At 39.5% G+C, this 17755-nt stretch overlaps 1 long non-coding RNA gene across 1 annotated transcript in view; it reads right to left on the minus strand.

The window, feature by feature from the left end:
• LOC123617465 (uncharacterized) overlaps window positions 1-17755 on the minus strand; it is a 31047-nt gene that overhangs the window by 11842 nt on the left and 1450 nt on the right. The window contains exon 2 of the long non-coding RNA XR_012503662.1: window positions 12266-12373. This is a non-coding gene — a long non-coding RNA (uncharacterized LOC123617465). The remainder of the gene's footprint in view (window positions 1-12265; window positions 12374-17755) is intronic.

Raw genomic sequence — 17755 nt, forward strand, 5'->3', positions numbered from 1 at the left:
GGACTGGGAGAAAATATCTGCAAAGGATGTGACTGATAAGGGCTTAATTTCAAAAACACACAAACAGCTCATACAACTCAATAACAAACAAACAAAAGATCAAAAAATGGACAGAAGACCTAAATAGATATTTCTCCAAAGAATACATCCAGATGGCCAACAGGCACATGAAAAGGTGCTCAACATTGCTAATTATTAGGGAAATGCAAATAAAAAGTACAATGAGATATCACCTCATACCTGGCAGAATGGCCAACAACAGAAAGTCTACAAATAATAAATGCAGAGTGTGTGGGAAAGTAAATTGGTGTAACCACTATGGAAAATAGTATGGAAATTCCTCAAAAAAATTAAAAATAGAACTACCATATGATCCAGCAATTCTACTCCTGGGTATTTATCCAAGGAAAGTAAAAACACTAATTAGAAAAGATATATGCAACCCTATGTTCATAGCAGCATAATTTATAATAGCCAAGATATGGAAGCAACCTAAGCGCCCATCAATAGAAGAATGCATAAAGAAGATGTGAGATACACACACACACACACAATGGACTATTACTCAACCATAAAAGAATGAAATCTTGCCATCTGTGACAATACGGATGGACCTAGAGGGCATTATGCTAAATGAAATAAGTCAGATAAAGGCAAATTATGATACCACTTATATGTGGAATCTAAAAAACAAAACAAATGAATAAACAGAACATAACAGAAGAAAACAAAATACAAACAGAAAATAAACAAGTGGTTGCCAAAGGGGAGTAATGTCGGGAGGAGGTATGACATAGGTAAGGGAGATTTAGATACAAACTTCTAGTTGCAAAATAAATGAGTCACAGGTATAAAACGTACAGTGTGGAAAACAGTAAGTAATTATGTAATCTCTTTGTATGGTGACCGGTGGTAGCTAGACTTATCATCTTGATCATTTTGAAACGTATGGAAATACTGAATCACTACGTTGTATATCAGGAATTAACAGTGTTGTGGGCCAACTGTACTTCAAAAGCAAACAAACTCATGGAAGAAGAGATCAGATTTGTTGATACCAGGGGCAGGGGTGGGAATGGGATACTGGATGAAGGCAGTCAAAAGGTACAAACTTCCAGTTATAAGATAAATAAGTACTAGGCATGTAATGCACAACATGATAAATATAATTAACACTGCTTATGTTATACATGAAAGTTAAGAGAGTAAATCCCAAGAGTTCTAATCTGGAGGGAAAAATGTTTTTTTTCCTAATTCTTTAATTTAGCATCAATATGAGATAATGGATGTTTACTAAACTTACTGTGATAATCATTTCATGATGTAAGTCAAATTATTATGCTGTACACTGTGAACTTACACAGTGCTGTGTGTCAGTTATATCACAATAAAATTGGAAGAAAAAATAAAACAAAAATTTTAAAAACTTGTCTGTATTAGTCAAGATTGTCTAGGTTAGCATTCTCAAAGTGTGGTCTTGGGCTCTTTTCAGTGGGACTATGAAGTTAAAATCAATTTCAAAATCAATTATTAAAAATACTAAAATGTTATTTGCCTTTATCATTCTCAATCTTTCACGAATGTATTGTGTTTTCCAGGATGTGATACCACAGCTCTGTGACTGCAGAATCAGACCCAAAAATCTGGCTTCATTCTATTAAGCCAGACATTAAAGAGATTTGCAAAAATTGAAATAGTGGTACTCTTCTCACAATTATTTTTGGATTTTTTGGAAAATATAGTTATTTTTCATTAAGATGTTATGATAATAGATAATGGGTTCATTATTTTAAAGAATTTAGTACATATTTTTTAAAATTCTCAGTTTTAATATCTAAAACAGTAAATATCAATATATAGAACTCACATGAAGAAAAGCTCATTGAGGTCCAGTTTTTAAATGTAGGCTTTATTATTATTCAGGTCTGGTTAGGTCAACAGATCAGGAGACAACTCTCACTGAAAGGGGACTTTGTTCCCAAGAGCAGGGGGTCTGCCATGTCACGCAGGGCCACACAAGGAAGCACTAGTTACTCTGCAGGTAGAAGGAGCAAGGGGAAAGCATGGGTAAGAGCCTTATTGTGGTTTTTTGCAGAAGGGAACAGGCAAGGCAGGGTAAGCAGCCTTAGGATTAGCTAGTTTGAATAATTTCAGCAGGCTCTAGGGTGTAAGGGCTGTCCTAGGGTTTCTTGTATCTGGCCCTGGAGTGATTAGGAAAGGGAAATACAGGCATACCTTGGAGATTCTGTGGGTTTGGTTCCAGACTACCGCAACAAAGCAAATGTGGCAATAAGGCAAGTCACGTGAATTTTTGGTTTCCAGTGCATATAACAGTGATGTTCACACCACACTGTGGTCTACTATGTGTACAACAGCATTATGTCTAAGAAATGTACATACCTTAATTAAAAAGTAATGCTGCTGAAATGAAAGAAGTAATAAATATCAGGGAGGAAATAATAAAATAGAGGTTAAAAACAATAGAAAACATAGAAGCGATTTATGACAAACCCACAACCAACATAATACTCAATGGTGAAAAGCTGAAAGCCTTCCCACTAAAATCTGGAACAAGACAAAGATTCTCACTCTCACCATTTCTGTTCTACATAGTATTGGAAGTCCTAGCCATAGCAGACAAGAAAAAGAAATGACAGGGATCCAAATTGGAAGAGAAGAGATAAAATTGTCTCTATATGAGGCTGACGTGATACTATATACAGAAAACTCTAAAGGCTCCACACAAAAACTACTAGAGCTGATAAAAGAATTCAGCAAGGTAGCAGGCTATAAGATGAACATACAGAAATCAGTCGCATTTCTTTACACTAACAATGAAATATCAGAAAAATAAAGTAAAGAGACAATCTCTTTTAAAATCACATTCAAAAAATAAAATATTAGGAATATCTGTGACCAAGGAGGTAAAAGACTTACAACTGGAGAACTACGAAACATTGATTAAGGAAATTAAATACAATTTAAATAAGTGGAAATATACCCCATGCTCTTGGATTGGAAGAATTAATATTGTTAAAATGGCCATGCTACCCAAAGCAATCTATGGATTTAATGTAATCCCTATCAAATTATCCATGAGATTTTTCACAGAACTAGAAAAAATAATCCTAAAATTTATATGGAATCACAAAAGACCCCAAATTGCTAAAACAATACTGAAGAAAAGGAATGAAGCTGTAGAAATAACCCTTCTAGACTTCAGACAATATTACAGAGATACAATAATCAAAACAGCGTAGTATTGGCACAAAAAACAGACACATGGTTCAATGGAATAGAATAGAGAGCCCAGAAATAAACCCACACACCTACAGTCAATTAATCTTTGAGAAAGGAGGCAAGAATATACAATGGAGAAAAGATAGCCTCTTCAGCAAGTGATGTTGAGAAAGCAGGACAGCTGCATGTAAATCAATGAAGTTAGAACACTCCCTCACACTATACACAAAAATAAACTCAAAATGGCTTAAACTTAAACAGAAGACAAGCCACTATAAACCTCCTAGAAGAAAACATAGGCAAAACATTCTCTGACATAAATCTCAGCAATTTTCTCCTAGGGCAGCCTACCCAGGCAATAGATATAAAAGCAAAAATAAACAAATGGGACTTAATTAAACTTACAAGCTTTTGCACAGCAAAGGAAACTATAAACAAAAAGACAGCCTACAGAATGGGAGAAAACATTTGCAAATGATGTGACTGACAAGGGCTTAAATTCCAGAATATATAAACTGCTCATACATCTCAGTATCAAAAAAACCCACAAATAACTCAATCAAAAAAGGGCAGAAGACCTAAACAGACATACCTCGAATGAAGACATACAGATGGTCAATATGCACATGAAACATTGCTAATTATCAGAGAAATGCAAATCAAACTACAATGAGGTATCACCTCACACTGGTCAGAATGGCCATCATAAAAAAGCCCACAAAAGATAAATGCTGGAGAGGGTGTGGAGAAAAGGGAACCTCCGACACTGTTGGTGGGAATGTAGTTTGGTGTAACCATTATGGAAAACAGCACGGCGATTCCTCAAAAAACTAAAAATAGAGTTAACGTATGACTTAGCAATCCCGCTCCTGGCCATTATAACTGGAAAAGACAAAAGTTCTAATTTGAAAAGACACTTGCATCCCAATGTTCACAGCAGCACTATTTACAATAGCTAAGACATGGAAGCAACCTAAATGTCCACTGACAGGTGACTGAATAAAGAAGTTGTGGATACAATGGAATACTACTCAGCCATAAAAAAGAGTAAAATAATGCCATTTGTAGCAATGTGGATCGACCTGGACATTGTCACACTAAGTGAAGTAGGCCAGAAAGAGAAAGATAAATACCATATGATATCACTTATATGTGGAATCTAAAAATATATGACACAAATGAACTTACTTACAAAACAGACTCCTAGACATAGAAAACAAACTTATGGTTACCGAGCAAGGGGGTGGCGTGTGGAGGGATAAAGTGGGACTTCAGGATTTGCAGATACTAACTACTGCATATAAAATAGATAAACAACAAGGACCTATTGTATAGCACAGGGAACTATATTCAATACTTTGCAATAGTCTATAATGGAAAATAATATGAAAAGGAATATATATATATATATATATGTAAATGAATCACTATGCTGTATGTCAGAAATTAACACAACTATATGTCACCAACTATACGTCAACTAAAAAAAAAATTAATGCTGCTGGGAAAATGGCACCAACAGACTTACTCAATGCAAGGTTGTCACATGCCTTCAATTTGTAAAAATGCAGTATCTGTGATGTGCAGTAAAATGCTGTATCCCTGTATTGGCCAAAAGTATAAAAGCCCTGTGATTGCCAGATAAAGTGGGAGGCTGTGGGGAGCGGGGTACAGCTTTGGACTGGTTAGTTTGCACATAAAAGCTGTACTCACAGGGGAGGAGTTTATCTCTAGGAATTAGCTAATCCTCAAAGGGGCCATCTCTCCTGGGCCAGCAAGTTCCCAGATGCCAGACAACAAGAATACAGGAAGAAAATATAGCCAATACAGGTCCTTAATAGTTTTTTAGAGTATAAAGAATGTAGAGACGTTCAGAAACCAAAAAGTCTGAGAATATCTGGGCTGTGCACAATAACAAAGACGCCCCAAATCTCAATGTTTTAACACAGAAAAGACCTTTTTTTCATTGTTCAAGTGAAGTTTTCATACTTCTGAAAGGTGGCATACAGTCATCCCTCAGGATCTCTCAGGGATTGGTACCAGGGACCCCCAAGGATATCAAACCCTATGGATGCTAAAGTCACTTATATAACATGGTGTGGTACAGTCAGTCAGCTCTCTGTATCTGAGGATGTGGAAACTGCAGATGTAAAGGGCCTACTATACAAAGAATATCAGAAAAAATTTTTTTAAAAGGCCATAATGTCAGAACAAAAGAAAATCATTTAAACTTAATTACTTTAGCTTAATGAGAAACTCCCTATATCATTCTTATTTTTCTCTTTTTTTTTCATGAGTTAGTGAAATTTCATCACTACTCAGGAAGAGTTCAGGGACTGGTGCTTGGAAATTTCTGACACCTAGGACAGTTACGGACAGAAATGATGTGGAGGGGAGGAAAAACCTTACCTGTTTATATGCTGAAAGGACCCAGCAGAGATGGGGAAGTTTGAAGATATGGGAAAAAGAGACACTTGATAGAAATCCTGGTGGAGATGAAAGGGGAGGGAGGGAATGGTCTGAAATAATAGGACAGATGGACACATCTCCTCCTCAAAAACTGGTTGGAAGGGAGGAGGAGAGGGTGCCTTTGATGGTAAGTTAGTTGAGGGGAGGAGAGAAGCTGAGAGTCCACCCCTAATGGCACTGGTTTTCTCTGTGAATCATGGACAATTTCATTGCTGAAGGTGAGGAGGGCAGGGAATGAAGAAGGTTTAGGAGTTAGGAGGCCCACTGCAGGGACTGGGGAAGGGAGAGGACCAAGAAAAAACGACAGGTGAAGGAGCAGAACCGAAGGCCCAGCTGAGTCTGGATCTTAACTAGTAATAACATGAAACATACGGCGGCCTAACTTTTCCAACTGGGCTTCTTAATCCTGGCATTGAACAGATGGTGTGAGTGTAGGGAACTGATGTTGATTGAAAGCCCCTGTAGTGTGATGATTAAGAGCATGGCCTTTGAAGCCAGCTGGCCTGAGTTAAAACCCTGACTCTGACACTTACTACCCTTTTCAGTAAAAGGGGCCACTAATAGTCTTGTGGTGCCATATTAATGCAGGGAATAATGGTTTTGTGGAGGACTAAGTGACTAAATGTATGCCATGGATTCCCTTACCACGCCCCAGCTCTGGGGGTTAAGGGGCCCACCTAGGTTCCATGGTTTCACGCCTAGGTGAGTGTTGGACTCTTGAAAAGGGACTGTTGGGCTGCACCCACAAGCCTGCAAGCTCAGTACCTGGCCAGCCTCAAGAGCAAAGAAAGACCCCCGAGTCAGTGACAGAGACATCAATGGTTTAATGCGCAGGGGGATCTTACCTGTCTGAAGCAAGGCCCTGGAACGACCCCACTGCAGGCAAACATGGCGGCAGGCTTCACTACTGGGGCAGGGGGAGTGGACGTCAGGTTGGCTCATCAGTTACCAGGGAAACCAGCAGAGGAGCACGCCCCTCAGGTCCCTCTGATAGGCTACCAAGGTGATGTTCTCATCTAAAGATTAGAACAATCACTTGTTGGGGCCTGGGGCAAGCATGTCAGTCAGCGTTTACTGAAGAGGGAAGGTCAATCAGGAGAGGAGGGTGTAGGTGAGGCAGGAACTGGTCCCACAGGGGATGTGCGGGGAGCAAGAGGGCAGCCGCGTCGGGCGGCCTGACCACAAAGGGACATACCCAGCTCCTCTCCCCTTCCTGCCTGTTTCCTTCTAGGGCACATCCTGTTCCGGCTCCTCCCTCGTGGCCATTACAATCCTCTCTGGTTGCGGTGGCGGAATAGGAGGTGGGTGTACCTGGGTTCTCCTCTGTTCTATTTCCAAACTATATTTTGGCATAATCTCTAAGCCCTACTGTCCTCAGGCCTTTAGTTTTATATCTCAATTACCTGTTTTAGAAGTAAACTACACGCTACCTCTTATTTGCATTTTACTCTAATAATCCTAGTCTACCCATCCACTTGCCCGAGAGAGAGGCACCTTGGGATCACAGGGGGAGATCATATATGTAGAGGATGCAAAAGATAAAAGCATAGAAAGAAGTTCCAAAGAAATCTTTTTACTTATTACCTCTCTTAATTCTCCTGTAAATAATGTTTCCAGCCCCCTCAAATACCCAATACTGACGCTCGGAGGGATTAATAACGTGCTCAGGGTGACATAGCTGCCCACTGTCAGAGGAGTCATTCAGTTCCACGCCTGTGCTCCTCCACCTCTGTGCTCTGTGCTGCCTCAAAGGTCTGCACTAGTCTCATGGGGGCCCTCAGGGATGGAGGCAGTGGGGGAACAGGCGGTGAGGGAGTGGTAGGTGTTGACGAGAGAGTAAACAGCATGGGCAAGACGAGAAAGTGGGGCTCTGTGTGTAGAGAAGTGGGGGCTGATGAACAGGGAGAGAAGGAAGAAGTGAAGGAGCTGGAATCACAATGAAATGGACGAACAGGTGGAAGAGGAGAAAGGAGGGATGACTCCTAGTGGGATGAAGCTGATGGTCTTAAGGGGTTCACTTCCAGATGATGACAAGGTCTAGATGCAGCCACAGGACTAAGCTGTTGAAGAGAAGCTGAACACCACGGGCGTGGAGGACACTAAGACTGCCAGTTTCAGCTGTTTGAGTAGAGGGTTGAAACAAGCAGATCTGATGTCAGAGCCCTTTACGAGTGTTTTAGAGTGATCTTGCAGTTGACAAAGAGGAGGCAGGGGCCAGGGTAGCAGATGCCCAGAGCTGGTGCAAGGTGGGAGCCTCCCAAGAAGAGGGCTGCAGAGGCAGAAAGAACCTTGGTTTTTAATTGTAGCACATGGAAATTCTCATACACGACTCTAAATGGTCCTCCCAGCAATCCTATGAGACGCATTCAGGGCAGAAAATAGAGTTCCTCCAAGAAATCCACCAAAAGTGTTAGCCTTGGGACTTAGAACAAGTCTCCTGACTTGATACACACTGGATGGAGTTTGTCCTGAGAGCCTTGTTCCTCTGCAGACTATTCACAGTTCCTACTTTTCAAAAGAAAACTTACAGACTCTACAAAGAAAAGGAAGAACATTTCTCTAAGTTCTCTTCACCCTAGACTCTGCTGTAAATGGTGGGAAAGGCCTGCTGGGCTGTCAGGAACTGGTGCAGACGAGGACCTTACGATGCCATCTAGTGTCCATGATTGGACTTACCCACAAAGCTTTGGCTAGAAATATTCTGAAAAATAATTTAAGAAGATTGCAAGTAACTGGTTAATTTTGCAAGAGAATAGCTATTAAAACACCTAATGTTTTTCTCTCCTTGCCAGGAAGATTCCTTAACCCAGCCTCCTGCATACCCCAAAGGCTAGACCAATGCAGTGAATTATTGCATAAAACAGAAATTATGACCCAGTGAAGTCCAAGGCTATCTTAAAATGAACAGTTTCTTTAAGGTCTTGGGTCACCTGGTACAGTGAAAAGATCATGAAGCTTGGTGCCAGCGTTCTGAGGCATTCTAAGACATCACTTAGAGAGGGTATATGACCTGCCCAAGGTCACAGAGCCAGTTTTCTCTTTGCTATACTACATTTCCACCACGATACTGATATAAAGAATATGAATTCACTCCACAGAAATTTACTAATGATCACTGGTACCATCCATCGGGTTATAAACAAGGAACATAAAGATTTATGAGTATTAGGGAATTGAATGTTTGTGTCCAACTAAAATTTGTATGTTGAAGTTCTAACCCATAATGTGACATATTTGGAGACAGGGCCTTTGTGGAAGTAAAGTTAAATGAAGTTATAAGGGTAGGGTGCTGATCCAGTAGGATTATGTCCTCCTAAGAAAAGGAAGGGAGACCAGAGCTTGCTTTCTCTCAGCAAGTACGCACAGCAAGAAGGCAGCCATCTGCAGGCCAGGAACAGACTCTCCCCAGAACCTGGGTGTGCTGGCACTCTGATCTCACTTTTAGCTCCAGGACTGTGAGAAAATAAATTTCTGTTGTTGAAGCCACCCAGGATGTGGTATTTTGTTATGGCCGCCCAGCCCAAGCCCAAGCCAACCAAGCCAATGGATATCTGCTTCCCCCGAAGCTGCTTCCAGCTTTGTTAGGGAGGTCAGCAGATCAATTACTACCCAACTTGCTGTGACAGATGTATGGACATCTCCTATTTCTAAATGGCTGCTTTAAAAATAATGCTGATGGTGGGCAAGACTGGTGGTGACAGTCAGTCTGACATCACAGATGCCAGATAGCTCTAAACTCAAATACGGTTCAGAGACGACCCTTTGCTTAGAGGCATCTCGCCATTAATAAAACATGGGCTTTCTCACAGAGCCCTGTGTGCCCTCTTTGAGTAGGCGATGGAGCGGGGCTGCAGAGCCAGTGACTGAACGTGGCCTTGGGTTCTGGTTCAAGGGCAGAACTTCTGGTCCTCAGCTGCCACATCCATAGATGAAGGGGTTTGACTGGCTGGCATCGGAGGCCATCATGTGAGGGTTTGGCTCACCTTTTCCCGTAGAAGAGTTCTGAAGAACTGTGAAACTGTTCCAACATTTGAAACTTGACATCTAAAATTTTCCATTAGAAATTTAGTTTTAAAGGATGTCATTTCCACTGTATTATAAATACTGGTATTTGAAAATAAAATCATCACCTGACTCACGTTTCCAGTACCAATAATCACTTCCCTGATGTGGAAACTGTTTGCTGATTCATTCTGACTAAGAGCTCCTGCAACTTGCTTTTTCTCCTTTACTGCTTCTGTGCTAAACAACCCCCAAACTTTTCCATTATGCTCTCCCCTCCCTATACATTCTTTACTGAGAATAGCTTTAACCCAGAGTCTATGCTCCAGGAAGGAGGTAATAGGCCAGTAATCTCAGAAGAATGGACAGACCCTCCCAGGGCCCCAGATTTATTGAGGTTAAGAGGAATGTAGCACCCTGTAAAACGTCCTGATTGTTATCACCTTTTCTGTTCCATCTAGTTTTTCTATAAAACCTCAAGACCCCACCCCCAAGATGGATTCGAAGTCTCTAAGGCACAAGCCTGCTGTGACTCCCCTTTGCCAGGCAAAGCAATAAAGAGGTTCTTTTTGAATTCTCCCAAAACTCTGCCTCAATCCAGCTTTCAGGGTACAGAGGCTGGTTTTGTGGCAACATAAATAACATATCAGAAATTCACATCATTCATAAAAAAGACTAATTTTACAACATTTCTTTTTCTCACTGAAATCTTACTTTTCTACTCCATTCTCTATTCCCAGAATTTTATATAATGTAGTATATTTTGTTTGAAAGTCTTTTATTACTTAAAATTACCTGGAAGTTTTATTATTATAATTATCAGTAGTAAAAATTTAAAACAATATATTACGAATTTTGATAATAATTACACATACTCAGTAAAATTTTATTGGGTGCATCTCTTTCAAAATCCATTGGTGAATGTTATTTATTGTTAGAAAGAGATAGGATTTAATCTGAATTCAATTTCTAATTTTAGGTTCTACAGAAATAAGCACTGAGAAATATTGTTCTCATAAATAGATGAAAACAGTTTTGTTATGACAGTTCTTTCAACTTCTGAATTGCATGCCCAAAGCATCATAGTAATCTCTCATTTAGTTATTTTAAGTCATCAGCTAAAAACTTTAGGTTTTCTGTCAAGTTTGTTGAAAGCAAAGAATTAGAAACCCCCTGAATTACAAAAGGATTGATTATCCAGTAATTAGTCAATCACCTCCCATTTCTGGGCCTGCCAAAGAACAGTCATCTCACCTGTACACACTAATTCTAAGAAAGAGTACTAAGTAAGGCAGAGAGCCTTGCCCCGAGCGTGTCACCTGGACGACATAAAATGTCATCACTATTGCTTACCTGTACTCTGCCTGATTCTTCCAGCACTCTCCCTCAGGAGCAGTGCTTTCTTCCAGTGAAATTACTGTCACTCTCATATCCCTACTTCACATTATATCTGAATGAACATATTGACCAAACTACTCCACTAAAATACCAAAATACCCACTCTTAACAGAAGGAGGGGCAAGACACGAAGCCTGAATACAAAATTTTGGTGCCTTATATTGGAGACTTCTCCAAAAGCAATATTTAAATTGTCCTTTGTTTTGATGCTCTAGAATAGCACTATCCAATAGAAATATAATGTGAGTAATGTATGTAATTAAAAATTTTCTAGTACCTTGTTTAAAAAGCAAAAAGAAACAGGTGAAATTAATATTATGTATAATGCAATTATTTCCAAAATATTATCATTTCAACATTTAATCAATATAAAACATTAAAAATAAGGTATTTTACATTTTTGGGGTATTACTCCTTGAAATCCTGTAGTATTTTACACAAATAGCAGATCTTAATTTTGACCAGCTACATTTCAGGTGCTTAATATACACATGTGACTAGTGGTTATTATAGTATTTGACAACACAGCCCTCGAGGGACGCACTGTAGTAAGATTTGGGAAGGATAAGAGAGCAGTGTTTTGTTTTTGGTAAAGAAGGAATATGGTGAACACAAAGTAAGTGGGCAGAGAGGAAAACAAGTCTATCCACGTCCTTATCTGGCTATGAAAGTTATCTTTTTACCCCAAGGCCTCTGCTGCACAGCTGTATGAGGTGGCCCTGGTGTACCTCAAGAGATAGAGGTACCTCCTTAAAAGGACCACTATTTTAAGGTGGATTTGAGCTGCTGTGGTCTTTGGGAAATAATGCAATGATAATTGAAATGAAATTATGCAGCCTTATTTTCTGAAGAAGACCTAGTTAATCATTCACTAAAATTCTGGACGAAGTGCAAAGAAAAAAGTTACGAGGTACAAAGATTAGCAAAAGATCCAGAAAGCCCTTGTTACTTTGTCAGCAATCTCCTGGTATGATTTCTCAAGGTATGGTTGACTCATCGTAAGTAGAGAGCTTTTGGTAATCGTAGGGTGATGTTTTCCCCTCTGACTGTGATGGAGATAAGAAGGGGTTACATGAAAATTACCAACCTCACATCAGATTACTGTAGGTGAAGGTCTCCCATGTTATGATACAGAAATGAAGAATCTCTTCCTTACCTTTATTTTCTTAGGAAACGTCTACAATTTGTCCCTCTAGCTCTTTCTGAATTCCAGTGTACAGTATGAAAGATGGGCGTCCTTTCCAAAGGAGCTCAGATGCTTGTCCTAAAAGGTAAGTATAAAGAAGTAACTCTATGATACTGTCTTAATTGGCTTGGGCTGCCGTGACAAAACACCATAGACTGGGAGGCTTAAACTACAGAAGTTTATTTTCTCACAGTTCCGGAGGCTAGGAAATCCAAGATCAAGTTGCTGGCTGGTTTGGTTTCTGGTGACAGCTTTCTTTCTGGTTTGCAGATGGCTGTCTTGTGTCCTCCACGGTAGATAGAGAAGTCTGCTGTCTCTTCCTCTTCTTATAAAAGCACCAATCCTGTCAGACTGGGGCCCCACCCTGATGACCTCATTTAACCTCTATCACCTTCTCACAGGCCCTATCTCCAAATTTCTTAGTCAGGTCAAGCTGCTATAACAAACTATCATATACTCGATGGCTTAAATAATTTTATTTCTTACAATTCTGGAGTCTGGAAGTCCAAGATGAGGGTGCCAGTATGACTGAGTTCTAATGAAAAATCTTTTCTGGTTTTTATATTGCTGACTTCTCCTTATTTCCTCACTTGGCAGAGAGTAGCAGAGAGGAAGAGTAAACTGTCCTTTGACTCTTGTAAGGGCATTAATTTCATTCATGGTTTCTCCACCCTACTGACCTCATTTGGCCCTAATTACCTCCAATGGCCCCCCACCTCCTAACACCATCCCATTGGAGGACAGGGTTTCAACACATGAATTTTGGGAGGACACATTCAGTTCATATGACCAAATATAGTCATATTGAGGATTAGGGCTTCAACTTATGAATTTGCAGTGGGGGGATATGATTCAGTCCACAGCAGATACTAAGGTACTAAGGGTATGGAGCTCCACTTTAGAAGCTCTTCAAATAAGTTAAGATTATCAGCTGCCTGTGTTATTTGTTTAGGATGAAATTACACTTAGCTGGAAGCAAAAGACTGGTTTAATGTTTTCCAGAATTCCAAGTCTTTTTATATTATTCTCTGTTATTTCCTTATGTATGAAATGGTTTCAATTTCATGATTAAATTTCATCATGGCCTATACTTCTCCCAAAAAAACCTCTTGGGGACAATTTTGGGGGTTTCTAGGTAAACTATTACTACTGCAAGATATTTTTTAATAAACTATTTCCCCCAGTTTTCCCTGTAAAGTTATTTCTTCTAGTCTCAGAACTGCAAATACACAGTAGGCTCTCCATCCCCAAATCCTGTGTAAAAATAATGAGCACTCCACAATCAAGAAACATACTGAAAAGGGGGATCTTTCAAATAAATACTCAGGTATTCCTGGAGTAGTTAATTTCTAAGTGAAACTAGATATACTTGCTTCCAAGCCTGGGTACAGTACATGAACCTGTGAAACTAGAATAAACCAAAAAGTACCTTTGCTGTGACTACTTTAGAAATTGATGTACAGAACATATTTGAAATCTATTTTTTATTGCTGTGACATTGGGAAATTCCAAATAGTGAAAATACAGAATGTTTTGACTTTGCTATAAAATATTAGTTTATGGTATTGAAAAGGAAGATGTGCATCCAATTGGTACTAAGTTCCTATTAGAGAATTAAAAAATCAGCCAATCCAATAAACAAACACTGCAATGCCTCAGCAGTACTCTTAATGAAAAATTACTGTAAATAAGGGCTGAAGTGTCCAAAGAATAGGGACTCAGAGTCTTTGATGCATTAACTATTCTAGGCAAGGCCACTGAAGAAGCAGTTTGAGATGATTCAAAATGCTACCAAGTCTAAGGACTTACAAGTTATAATACCATCATTTTACTCTTAGTTATCTCATTTGGGAATGTTTGATTCTAAGGGGAAGCTGGAAACGGGAATTGTCTCTAGCAATGTTATTACACAGGCTTTTACTTAAGCTTAGTTTTGTGTTATTATTTATTCATCCTGACATAAAAATAGGCTAATTGTAATTATATCATAGTTCATTGTCTTACTTCTCACGACTTCCTCTAAGAAATTCAGATTTAGTCTTTGACTTATTCAGTTTAACACACCTGCTTTCTAATAATTTAGTTCAGTAATATCAGTAAAAAAATTGTGGGCATTTCCAATATGCACTTACACATTAAAAATATACACATGTACCTCTGTGTTTATTTACTATAAAACATACACACAACACACTTTTTTAAAGATTAGATAAAGATGAAATACTTAACATTTAAATTATAATTTTTCTATTGAAGTACAAAATAAGAACAATATGACTAGACATTCTTCTTTATGTTGGAAAGTCTTGGTTTATCACTTTGTGACGTGGTATTTGAGTTTGATTTTTTTCTAATATAACAGACTTTCTTTGAAATAGTTTTAGACATACAGAAAAATGGAGAAGATAGTACAGAGTTCCTATGTACCCTGTACCCAATTTCTCCTATTACTAACATCATACATTAGCATGGTACATTTATTACACTTAATGAACCAAAACTGATACACTCTTATTAACTAAAGTCCATAGTTTATTCAGACTTCCTAACCTAACGTCTTTTTCTGTTCCAGGATCCCACCCAGAATACCACATTACATTTATTTGTCACACCTCCTTAGGTTCCTCTTGACCAACAGCTCCTCAGACTTTTCTTGTTTTGGATGGCCTTAACAGTTTTGAAGAGCACTGGCCAAGAAATTTTTAGGATGCCCCCTAATGGAATTCGTAATTTGTCTGACATTCTTCTCACAACTAGACTGGAGTTATGGGTTTTTGGAAGATCACAGAGGTGTGGGGCCATTTTCGTCACATCATACCAAGGTTACACACCAATCACATGATTTATAACTGAGCTCAGGCCACATGGTAACTTTCCGGTCCACTGGTAAGGATTCAGCCTCTACAAAGGTCCATTAGTAAGCCAAAAGCTGTTTTTCAAAAGGAGAGTAGTTATCCTCAGAGGATGGCAGGATTTTGCCCCAAAATTCTAAGGGTTTGCATTGTGATTCACTTACAGGTACTTGCCAAAGACTCCAAATATCACCTGTCTGCCACTTCAAGCACCACTGGATCCACTGAGTCATCTGACCCACGTGGAACAGCAACGTGCACAACAGCCAGGACCTGTTGCCGAGACTTCCCTTCTCTCACTGTGGGTGACGCCTTTTATTTATTTATTTTTAATAGTAGGAGGTGCTAGATGTAACAACTTACCCTTCACCTTAGAAGTGATGTCTTGAAATGCTCCACTCCACTGGACCCCTAGAAATTTCAGAGGTACAAGGCCTCTGAATTTGGGGGGATTTATTTCCCATCCTCTGATATGCAAATACCTTACAAATACGTGTATAGTAATTGCTACTTCCTGCCTACCAGGACCAACCAGCATATCATTATCAGTGTAACGGGCCAGCACGATGTTCTGCGGAAGGGGAAGGAGGTCCCTGAAGACTAAATCATGACATGGGACTGAAGAGCTGATGTACCTTGTGGCAGAACAGTAAAGGCGTGTTGCTGACTTGTCTGTTGATTCCTTCTAGTGGTCTTTTATGACACGTGTAATTGGAAAAAGCTTTTACCAGATCAATAGCTGTATACTAGGTACTAGGAAATGTGTTGAGTTGCTCAAGCAATGAAACCACATCTGGAATAGCAGTGCAACTGGAATCACCACAAAATCAGATTTATGAAAATCCACTGTCATTCCCCAAGATCCAACTGTCTTCTGTCAAATAGGTGAGTCGAAAAAGGATGTGGTGGGTATCACAACCTTTGCAACTTTCAAGTTCTTGACAGTAATGCTAATCTTTGCAATCCCTCCAAAAACGTGGTATTGTTTTGGCTTATGTTTTTATAGCTTAGCAACAGTTCTAATGGCTTCCATTTGTCCCTTCCTATATTAACAACCTTCACTCTACAGGTGAGGGGACCAATGTGGGGATTCTGCCAATTGCTGAGTATGTCTATTTTTTTATGCATTCTGGAACTGGGGAAATAACCACAGGATGTGTTCAGAGATGCACTGGGCCTAATGTAAGATGGACCTGAGCTAAAATTCCACTGATCACTCGACCTTCACAAGTCCATACTCTGATAGGTAGACAGTGATGTTCAGGTTTCCATGAATTAGTGTTAAGTCAGAGCCACTGCCTACTAATCCCCCAGAAGTCTGGTTATTTCCTTTCCCTCAGTGCACAGTCACTCCAGCAAATGACTATAGGGTCCTTTGCAGAAGGCTGGGGAAGAAATTAACATTATAAATTTTTGGCAATGAAGTAGGGTCCTTCCTCAAGAAAACCTAACCTTCCCTTCTTTCAAAGAGTTCTGGGTATGTAAATTGGCTCAAGTCTGAGAACTGATTGAAGGACTGCGATTCTCCATTTTGGTGATGCAAGTTGGGATTTCTGTTCATAGACCTAGAACTCTTCTGCTTATAAAGACCAAGTAGGAGGGGGAGGGTATAGCTCTGTGGTATAGCATGTGCTTAGCATGCAAGAGGTCCTGTGTTCAATCCCTGGTACCTCCACTAAAAATAATAAATAAATACATAAACCTAATTACCATCCCTCCTCCCCCTGCACCAAATAAAAATAAATTTAAATAAATTTAAAAAAAGACTAAGTAGGAATTTAGTAATTATCCATTTATTTCTTTTCTAGGGACACCACTATCAATTGGCTAATATCACAGGTCTCAGTGAGTCAGACAATTTTGACTATTGTTTTGTCCATTACAGTAACTGCACTGGTCCCACATTGCCACCCTGAGATCCCACTATCCCCACTGCATTTTGGAATTTCATTTGATGGTACCAGTCTCTACTGTAAGATACATCTGATTACAGAGAAGAGCAACTGCAGATCCCATCAAGGATGCTGGGACTTCACAAATAATTTCTCACAGTCATGGTGAAGCATAATGTCCTCTGGCTCCCTCCTGGGGTGGGTGAGAAGGTTTTCCAATGATAAATCCACTCTAACATTTCAGTCTTCTCAAATCTTTGGATATCTTCCTCTACAGTCTCCCAGGCAGTTCTGGCACTTCAATTTCATTTATTGTAGGCACTTTCAGGTGGATGGAAGTTAAGTAATCAATGGAAGTTTTGCTCAGGTCCTTCTCACAGTGGACCCATTGGGTCCCCAAACCTATCTTGTGGTTATTTTCTCACTTTCACAGGCATAGTAGGAAAAGACATACTAACAATCAATGAAACAAACTGGTAAGCCTTATCTAACCCTTTGAAATAAAATGTATCTAGAACATCTGCTTAGCCCTCCTTACCAATAAATTTGGCCTGATAGCATTTTATAATCCTTCATCTTTATCCCTGTATTAGTTTCCTAGGGTTGTTGCAGCAAAGCACCCCAAACTGAGTGGATTAAAACAAATGTAATTTATTTTCTTGCAGTTCTGGAAGCTAGATATCTGAAATCAAGTTGTCAGTAGGTCCATGCTTATT

This window comes from Camelus bactrianus, chromosome 3 (genome assembly GCF_048773025.1).
Source record: "Camelus bactrianus isolate YW-2024 breed Bactrian camel chromosome 3, ASM4877302v1, whole genome shotgun sequence".
In the NCBI taxonomy this organism is placed as follows: domain Eukaryota; kingdom Metazoa; phylum Chordata; class Mammalia; order Artiodactyla; family Camelidae; genus Camelus; species Camelus bactrianus.